Consider the following 10,698-nt stretch of genomic DNA (forward strand, 5'->3'; position numbering starts at 1 on the left):
AGATATAGGATCCGTACCTCGAAGCAAATCAATAATGAATTCCACATCTCGGTATGGTCGCAATCCAGGTAAATCATCAGGGAATACATCAGGAAAATGCCTGACCACTTTCACATCCTCCACACTACTAGGAGCAGCATCATTCAACACCACATGAGCTAAATATCCCTAGCAAACTTTTGATAATAACCTTTTTACTCTCATAGCAGAAATAACGCCATGCCTCACTCCACTTTGCTCACCCACAAAAGTAACCACAAGTAATCCAGGACGATGGAAGGTAACTGTTTTCTCGTAGCAATCTATATTGGCACGATTATAACGCAACCAATTTGTGCCCAAAATCACATCAAAATCAACAATATCTAACGGGATAAACTTAGCTGGCATAATTATATCCTCCACCATCACTAGACATCCTGGATATACACAATCAACATAACATCTCTCCCCTTTAGGCATAGCAAACTCTAAATCATACCCTAGAGGTGTAGGATGAGGTTGCATCACTTGAGCAAATGTATGAGAAATGACATAATGTGTAGCACCACAATCAATTAAAACTCTAGCAAAGTGACCAAGAATGTTTAACGTACCCATGATCAAGTCTGGATGATTCTGAGCATCCTGCAAAGATATATTGTTAACACGTCCCTGGGCTTGTTTTTGTCCCCCACAACCTCTACTAGCTTGATTATTTCACCCCTCCACACCACGGCCTTGACTTCGCTGACCAGGTTGCCTCGAAGATCCTGCACTACTGGAAGCAATCTCTCCTTGCTGAGGCTGTCCTCCCTGATACCACTAAGATCCACTAGCTGAAATGGGAAGATACGGCGTATAACCTCCAGAATACTGAGGATACCCACTCTAATAATAGGGATCCGGGGAATACTGATACTGCCCTGAAGTACAAGGAACGGCGTCACCCTGATAATGGTAAGCACCACCAAGACCCATCTGACCATAATTACTAGACCTTGGAACTTGCTAGATCGGCGCTGGTGGTGGCAAGGAAGGCTGCTAAGGCCTGATGTGAAAATTAACTTGACACACAAATTAAACCCTATGGATGGCAATTGTAGTATATGAGCAAATAGGGATCGTTCTAGACCGGGGATTAACTAGGGATGCTAATCAATGTGAAATTGACTCAAAAACGTAAAAACAATATTTAGAACACTAAACTAGACTTAATGAATGCAAACCTAAAATTTAAAACACTCAACCAAACTAAAAGACTCAAAACAGCACAAACACACTCAAATCTGCCTAAAAACCACTTTCTGGGCAGTTTTGAGCACAAACACAAATTTGGACGAAATTAAGTTGTAACTTGACTCAAGACTCTTAAAAACACAAACTAAATGTATTTCTAACTAATCTAACACTTTAAAATAAATGGGGGATTGGTTTTGACGAATTTAAAATTAAAACAGAAACTTGGAAACAAAACAGATTCTAAAATCGATTTTGATGAAATAGAATGATGAGAAACTAGTTAGAGGGTTCCTTATCCACACATGAACATATGCATATAATTTGATTCCCAGTTATGACTTCAACAAACGATGAATGACAATGCTCCAAGTTAATTAGGTCCGCTTAAATTAACTTTCAGATTTCCCTAGATTCATTGGATTGAATGGGATACGCATTACAACCAAATTATTCCTAATCAAAGTCCCTAACTATGGAATACGCATGATAGAGACATTCAACAAAGATCATTAAGTTCAACGGAAATCATAAACATCGACTAGGCATTCATAACTATGGAATACGCATGTTAATCCAGCCTAGGGTTTACTAAACACAATCGTGACTAGCGATCTTTACTACTCATGAATATAAGTTCATAACGATTAGGTGAAATTCCCTTATATCCTAGCATCAAGTTTAGGCATGCAAATTAAGTGTCGACCCTCAACCCCCATACATAAACAAGTTCTTAATCAAAACAGAAAAAGTAAACCACATCTAAAGTTCATCAATTCATAACTGGAGTAAATCAAATCATAACCAACATATGTCCATGGCTTCAAATTCACCTCTAACTAAAAAGAAATTAGTTCCACATGTTTAACATAATTGAACAACAAGTTAAATTAAACATGAAAACAGAAACAAGAGAAGAAAGAACTCCAAACACTCCAATAGTTGCAGATTGCATGTGCAAGGTTTCTTCGTTCCTTTGGATTGCACGGCACTACTCCTCCTCTCCTTCAATGGTGGTGGCACTAGGTGGTTATGGTGGTGGGAAGGTGCGGCTATGGTGGATGAATGGTTGCTTGGATGGAAGGTTGCGGCAAAGGTGGTAAAAGTGGCTGGAATTGTGTTTCTGGGATTTTAGGATGTGTAGAATGGTGTGGCTGGATGAATGGACGAAAATTGGGTGAATGAGTGATCCAAGAATGGTTACAATATGCAAACACATAGGTGCTCGAAAGAGTAATCGAGTACACTAAACTATGATCAAAAGAGAGTTCAAACATACATGTCATGTAAGAACTCGATGGTTACAATATGCAAAGTAGTCCTTTGACCTGAGGCATCATAGATGTCTAATGGTTAGGTCCTTGATCTTTGATCGTGTCAAATGGCATTCCTTTGGAGTGTACATAGCATGGTTGGGGTCAAGCTATCTAGTCATGTAGGCATATGAATGCACAACAAGGGATCTCTAACCTTCCATGGTGGAAGGAGAATACTCTAAGATATGATTCGAGAGTCTTTGGCCAAAGCATATGAATATGACTTAGGAAGTTTGTTCCAAATCTTATTCAAGCGAATCATATAGGGAAGTATCACATTGGATAGTAGACATGAAACAAACTATCACTTCAACAATGTGATTAAGAGTATTGTATTAGAGAAGGACCGTATTGCATTGTAGTTGTAACTGGATAGGTTCTCCAACCACTTCTACTTAGCTTGGGTAACCATGACATGCTGCTAGGTGTCACTCATGGTTTGTGGAAGCCCTAAAGATTAGCAAACACTAATCTTAAGGGAGAATTGAAATATGGTTTCAATTCACAATCGATAGTTAAGAGTAACATCGCCCACTGCCTCGCTAATTGGAACCTAATGGATCGTACACCGAGTAAGGATGAAAGTGAAGTAATTAAATGAAATGGATAAGCCATTAAATGGTTAATTGAAGTATGGTCAAAGTTAATTAATTAGTTAATTAATTATACGAAACGTTCGTATTGGACTTCTAAGTTGGTTTTGGGTTTAGGGGCCCAAAAGTGTTTTGGTCCACAAGGCCCATTATGTTTAAGTTGTATGACAACTAAAACAAAATGGGCAATTAGCCCAAACACTTAGAGAGGCCGGCCATGAATAGTGAGGGATACCAAACTTGTGTTAATTACAAGTTTGCCACTCACAAGAAATGAAGTATAAATTCAAAATTATAACTTTATTTCATTTAAGGGTTTTTCTTGATGAAATTGGGTGAAATTATTCTCTCTATTTCAACAAGGAAGGCCGGCCACTTAGGGAGGGATATCTAGCAATTTCCTCTCCCCTAAGTCATCCATTTTTATCTTCACAATTAATCTTTGGTGTAGAGACTTGGAGACATCAAGCTTTTGGTGTTTTGGAGAACATATCCTCAAATCCTCAAGGAAGCAAAGGAGGTGACTTGAAGGCCCTCCACTTGGGTGAATCCCTTGTGTAATCAAGGATGAGCTACAAGGGTAATGATTCTCTAAATCCTTTCTTCTCTTTAATGTTGTTAAAGAGTTATGGTTCACCATATACTAGGCTTTGAAAGTCATGGGTTTTATGAATTGTTTTTGGATGCATGCCTACTTTAATTTGTTAATAGTTTGCCTATGTATTCAAATGTTCTTTACATGTTCTTAGCTAGGACATAAATTTTCCTTCAAGTGGTATCAGAGCCTAGGCCTAGTTTATGGTGGATCCTTTTGGGTTTTGTGATTTTTCATAATATGTGATTTAAATGTTGTAAATGTTACAAGCTTTGTTCTTGCTTTGAATATAAATTTTGTTTGAAAATTTAGCATCTCAAATGTTGTAGATGTAGTTCATATAAGCATGAATATTGGAACTAAAATTTGGTGCCAAGTATTTTGGGATTTTCAGCCAAATCCAAAGGGTGATTTTTTTTTGGGTTCATGTTAGGCTTGTTAAAATGGTTTTAAAGTGCTTTTTAAAACCCCTAAGTACCCTAGGATATTAACCCTCTTTTGAGTTGTGAAAAATTGTGTTTTGGTAAGTGAAAACATTCATGGAGCTATTATGAGTTTTCATGAGTGTTCTTCAATGTTCTTGAAGTTCTTGCCAAGAACAAAAAATTTTGAAGTTTTGATTCAAAAGTTTTTTTTTTGTTTTTCATAAAGTTTTGATTATTAGTTGATGGGTGATGATTATTGGTGAGATATGATTAAATGGCTTTAATTATGTCAAAGATATATTTTCTTTTCAAACCATCCCCTCCATCTTTAATCTCACGCACCAAAATCCACTTACAAAAAATTTTTTTTTTATCAAAAATCTCAATGATTCTATCCTTGGCCGGCCACCCCTCTAGTGGGCTACTTTTGTGCAATTATATAAAGTTTTGATACTTTTGTGTATTTGTATTTTGGCCCAAAAGTTTGTGTTTTTGCAAAATGGCCCAAATAAAATGAGAACAAAAATTGTTTTGTCTCTTTAATGAGAATTGGATTTTCATTATATTTAGTTCCATTTAAATCAATTCTATGGATCCGAAAACCAATTGTTTAAAGTTGCTTTCTTAGTTAATTTGATTGATTAAGAAAATGGTGATTATGAACCAAATGCCTCGATAATTGAGCTATGTGATTGGCCGCTTAACATTATGAATGTTTGGGTTTAGTAGTATAGATTTGAATGTAATTTGATTAATTCAAGTTTGTTGTAAAGGGCATAAGTCCTCCAATGTGTTGTAAAAGGGCATAAGCCCTTCTCTTTATTTCATGTATTCCTATTTGTTTAATTGTATGCAAATTGGAATAGTTGGGTCCAACGCCCAATAGGAAATAACGGTTTAATTAGATTAAACGCGTAACTAAAATCAACAAACTATCTACCTAAAACCCAAGGTCCAACACGAGGCTCGTGTTGGATCAAATCAATCGGTTCATAATCATCCTAAAACCTAAAACGACTATATAGTCCATATGAGGATGCAATGCGTTCGTTAGTAGTTCCATATAGTCTCGCTTGTTTCAACGAAACAGTGGGAGTATTATATGCTACTAATTCATATTAACTTGGACCAATAGTTGTGATAGGCCCATGTTCTTTTAATATGATTATAATGTTTTTGATGTAGCCCAACACTACTCCCTCAAATAAAATGGATATTAAGTTGATTAGCGAGAGATGCTTTGAACATCTCTTCGTAGGCCTTCCACCGTGGTGGACTCCAATCGTTTGTGACTCCTACACCGGCTTCACCCTATCATGGGGAAGTTCAAAGTATGTGCTTACATTCAGGAGGAGTCCATATGTACATACATGATGTGGTGAGGTAGGCAACGAGGATAGCCAACATCGTATCATCGTGAGGTTATTCTTGAACCCCTACACGAACTAAGCATGGTGGGAATAACTTAACTAAGTGCAATGGTGCCAACATCGTATCATCGTGAGGCAACATTCTCTAGAGGACAAACAAGATGGGTAATTACAAACGTTGTAAATGAGTAAAGCGTTATTCTCTCATCATTATTTTTGCTAACCAACATCGTATCATCGTGAGGTGGGCTTGGTAATGGTGAGTCTCCCATACCCCGCTAAGAGTTCAATATAACTCTCGGATTCTATTGAGGGATATGGAATTTGCCAAAAATAGTGGGTGGTATTATTTGATTCAAGATCCAATCAAGTAGTTTATCAACAATCTAATACGATTTCTGTTATGTTATGTAGTGAACGACATGCCTAAAATTATACCCACCATTATACTTGAAAAAAGGGGCCTTAGGGGCCAACGTTTCCTCGCTTGGTATCGCCACATTGAGAATGTCTCAAAGGTGAAAGACATATTGTATGTGCTTAAGCAATCCCCTCCTCATGTACCTCCTAAGAAACTAGCTTCGAAGGAAGAGTGTCATGATTATGCAAGACGCTATGAGGATGACTTACAAGCCAAATGCTTAATCCTCACTTCACTTAGTGAGGAGCTTATGAAGCTACATAAGCACATGGACACTTCATGTGCCATGGTTGAAAGTTTGCATAAGATGCATGACATTGAGACTAGTAAAGTACGATTCTCAAATGTTTGTAGTCTATTAAATGCCAAAATGGCAAAAGGGGCATCGGTCCATAAACATGGACAAAAGATGGAAAGGATCTTTCAAGATCTTGAAAGTTTAGGAACTTCCATCGATGGGAAAATGGCCCAAGATTTTTTCCTTGCATCTCTCTCGGATGATTTCACTAAGTTTATTGTAAACTATAAAGTGAATAGATTCGATCATACTTTTAACGAGATGATTGACATGTGCTGTAAATTTGAAAAAGGTTTCAAAAGGGACAGTGGGAGTGAGAATGAAAACACAAGGAAAAGGTTAAATAAGAAGAAGGCAAGAAAATCCAAAGGAACATGCTTTCATTGTGGAAAGGATGGACGTTGGAAGAAGAAATACAGGGTGCGCATTGCGAGCCTTATGACACGAACTTTTGAAGAGACTATTTCTGTCATAGAGAGTGCTTTTACAGTGAGCTTTAATTCCTGGATATTTGATTCAGGTGCTAGTCAACATATCTGTAATACGATACAGGGACTAGCAGGGAGCAAGACACTGCGCAATGGGGAGATGGTTAGGCGAGTTGGGAACGGCGCTAAAATCTCTGCAAAAGCAATAGGCACCTACATGCTTAACCTACCCTCTGGGGAAGTCCTGGAACTTAAAAATTGTTTATATTTTCCTTCATGTATAAAGAATTTGATTTCTATCTCTAAGCTTTTACGAGATGGGCACTCAGTATTGTTTGACAAAATGAGTTGCACTTTATACTTGAACGGTCGTATTATCTCTCATGGTAATATGATAGAGGGACTTTTTCACCTAGAGATGAATAGTGGGATGCACTGTATTGAAAGCGGGAATACCTCAAAACCCAAAAGGACTAGAGAAGAAGTTAACCAAGAAATGATGTGGCATCTTAAACTTGGACATGTGAACCTTGAAAAGATTCGCAAGATGTCGAAAGACGGATATGTCCGCCTATTAGGTAATGACCAGATGGGTACTTATGAATGCTGTTTAAAAGGGAAGATGACCAAATCTCCATTCACTGGGAAAGGAGAGCGTGCCACTGAAATTCTAGGGTTAATCCACACTGACGTATGTGGACCTATGTCTACTACGTCGAGAGGAGGTTTCTCCTACTATATCACATTCACCGACGATCACTCTCGGTTTGGCTATGTGTATCTTATGAAGTACAAGTCAGAATCCTTTGAAAGGTTCAAAGAATTCAAGAATGAAGTTGAGAAGCAAACTGGGAAACAGATAAAAATCCTAAGATCAGATCGAGGGGGTGAATATTTGAGTAATGAATTCCTAGATTATCTCAAAGAGTGTGGAATAATATCACAGTGGACTCTACCGGGAACTCCACAACTTAATGGAGTTTCTGAAAGAAGAAATCGAACCTTGATGAACATGGTTCGTTCTATGATGAGTTCCGCTGATCTGCCAGTAACATTCTGGGGATACGCTCTATATACAGCAGCTTACTTGCTTAATAGAGTACCTTCCAAATCAGTTTCACAAATGCCCTATGAGATATGGCATGGAAGAAAGCCAAGTCTTAATCACATTAAGATTTGGGGTTGTGAAGCATATGTCAAGAAGCTTGAAGCTACTAAGCTTGAAGCGAGATCAGTAAGGTGCTATTTTGTGGGATATCCTAGAGAAACTATGGGATATGAGTTCTACCATCCTGACGACCAGAAAGTCTTTGTCGCCAGAACTGCTAAGTTTCTAGAGGACGAATTTGTTCTCAAATGAACTATAAGTAAAACGATGGAAATTAATGAGATTAAAGATGAACCACAAACAAGCACAAGACATATTGACAACCCTGTTCCTAGACCCCAAGCTCCACGTAGATCTGAAAGGGTTAGTAAGCCACCTAAGAGGTATGGCTTAGACAATGACTTTGCGGAATTGTACCTTCTGGGTGACAATGACACAAAGGAGGACCCTAGGGACTACAAAGAAGCAATATCCGACATTGATTCAAAGAGATGGCAATAGACCATGAAATCCGAGATGGATTCCATGTATCAAAATCAGGTCTGGACTCTTGTAGACCCTCCAGAAGGTATAGTACCTGTTAGAAACAAATGGGTCTTCAAGAGGAAGATAGGCGTTGATGGGAATGTGGAGACTTATAAGGCTAGACTTGTAGCCAAGGGTTACAGGCAACGAGAAGGGATTGACTATGAAGAAACTTTCTCTCATGTAGCCATGATTAAGTCCATTCGGATTTTGCTTGCTATAGCTGCGTACCATGATTATGAAATCTGGCAAATGGACGTGAAGACGGCCTTTCTGAACGGCTACCTAGAGGAAGAGCTTTATATGGCTCAACCCGAAGGTTTCATGTCCAAGTCTGCAAAGACTAAGGTATGCAAGCTTCTGAGGTCCATTTATGGACTTAAGCAAGCCTCAAGGAGTTGGAACATTCGTTTTGATACTGAAATCAAATCGTTTGATTTTACTCAAAACGAAGACGACAATTGTGTTTATCAAAAGGTCGTAGGGGATGCAGTGGTATTTCTAGTGTTATATGTAGATGACATATTACTATTCGGGAATGACACTGCAGTACTTTCTTCTGTAAAAGTGTGGTTGTCCAAAACCTTCCACATGAAAGATCTAGGAGATGCATCTTATGTACTTGGGATAAAGCTCTATCGTGATAGAACCAGAAGACTAATTGCATTATCCCAATCTATGTACATTGATAAGGTGCTAAGTAGGTTCCAGATGGAACAATCTAAAAAAGGTTTTCTTCTTGTGAGACATGGAATTCACCTTTCTAAGTCCATGGGACCTAAGACTCCTGAAGAGATACGGCAAATGAATACTATTCCTTATGCTTCCGCCATAGGAAGTCTCATGTATGCCATGATATGCACAAGGCCTGATATCGCATATGCTGTGAGCATTACTAGTCGATATCAATCTAACCCAGGATCAGAACATTGGGCAGCTGTCAAGACGGTCCTTAAGTACTTAAGAAGAACTAAGGACATGTTCCTCGTTTATGGAGGAGCGACAGAGTTGCGATTGGAAGGCTATACAGACGCAGATTTCCAATCTGACGTCGATGATAGAAGTTCTAACTTCGGATATGTATTCACTCTGAATGGTGGGGCTGTCATCTGGAAAAGCAAGAAACAAAGTGTAATTGCTGATTCCACGACAGAGGCTGAATATGTCGCTGCAGCTGAAGCCGACAAAGAAGCGTTCTGGATGAAGAAGTTCATCACTGAACTTGGAGTGGTTCCAACCATTACATCACCAGTAACTTTGTACTGTGATAATAGTGGGGCGATAGCTCAAGCCAAGGAACCCAGGGCACATCAAAAGAACAAGCATTTTGATAGGCGCTTTAATATCATTAGAAGATATGCTGCCGAGGGGAAAGTCAACATCCTCAAAGTTGCTTCAGCCGATAACGTAGCAGATCCACTAACGAAGCCAATGTCTCAAATCCAACTTGACCGCCATATGGAAAAGATGGGTATTAGATACATGGGAGGATGGCTTTGAGTGCAAGTGGGAGATTGTTGGAAGTATGCCCACAAAGCCACTCATTTGATGTAATAGCTTTTTGGAATACTTAATGTATTAAACTTTTATATGTTTAATGGAGGGCAAAGCTTATTGTTAATCACTATTTATTGTATCTTGTGTTTAAGCAATAAGGGAATCCAAGGAATGTATTTGATCTAAGAGATAAGTGATCTAAGTAAGTTAGATTTTCGAGACCTTTCTCTTATGTTCATTCCTAAAACGTTCCTAGCCATAGGGTTGCCAATTGGGCATTGACAATCCGCTAAGGTTAGTATGTGTTATGTCGACTCAAGTATGGATATGACAAGTCTCAAGTCATTTAGTGTTGGACACTAAGACAAACACATAGGTGCTCGAAAGAGTAATCGAGTACACTGAACTATGATCAAAAGAGAGTTCAAACATACATGTCATGTAAGAACTCGATGGTTACAATATGCAAAGTAGTCCTTTGACCTGAGGCATCATAGATGTCTAATGGTTAGGTCCTTGATCTTTGATTGTGTCAAATGGCATTCCTTTGGAGTGTCCACAGCATGGTTGGCGTCAAGCTATCTAGTCATGTAGGCATATGAATGCACAACAAGGGATCTCTAACCTTCCATGGTGGAAGGAGAATACTCTAAGATATGATTCGAGAGTCTTTGGCCAAAGCATATAAATATGACTTAGGAAGTTTGTTCCAAATCTTATTCAAGCGAATCATATAGGGAAGTATCACATTGGATAGTAGACATGAAACAAACTATCACTTCAACAATGTGATTAAGAGTATTGTATTAGAGAAGGACCATATTGCATTGTAGTTGTAACTGGATAGGTTCTCCAACCACTTCTACTTAGCTTGGGTAACCATGACATGCTGCTAGGTGTCACT

General features: G+C 38.5%; 1 pseudogene; it reads left to right on the forward strand.

Moving 5' to 3' along the window:
* The first annotated feature begins 9,053 nt into the window (after positions 1-9,053).
* On the forward strand, positions 9,054-10,209 carry LOC148693541 (secreted RxLR effector protein 161 pseudogene; annotated as a pseudogene).
* The last annotated feature ends 489 nt before the right edge of the window (positions 10,210-10,698 follow it).

Source organism: Pyrus communis, chromosome 10, assembly GCF_041283825.1.
Source record: "Pyrus communis isolate YQ-2024b chromosome 10, ASM4128382v1, whole genome shotgun sequence".
NCBI lineage: Eukaryota > Viridiplantae > Streptophyta > Magnoliopsida > Rosales > Rosaceae > Pyrus > Pyrus communis.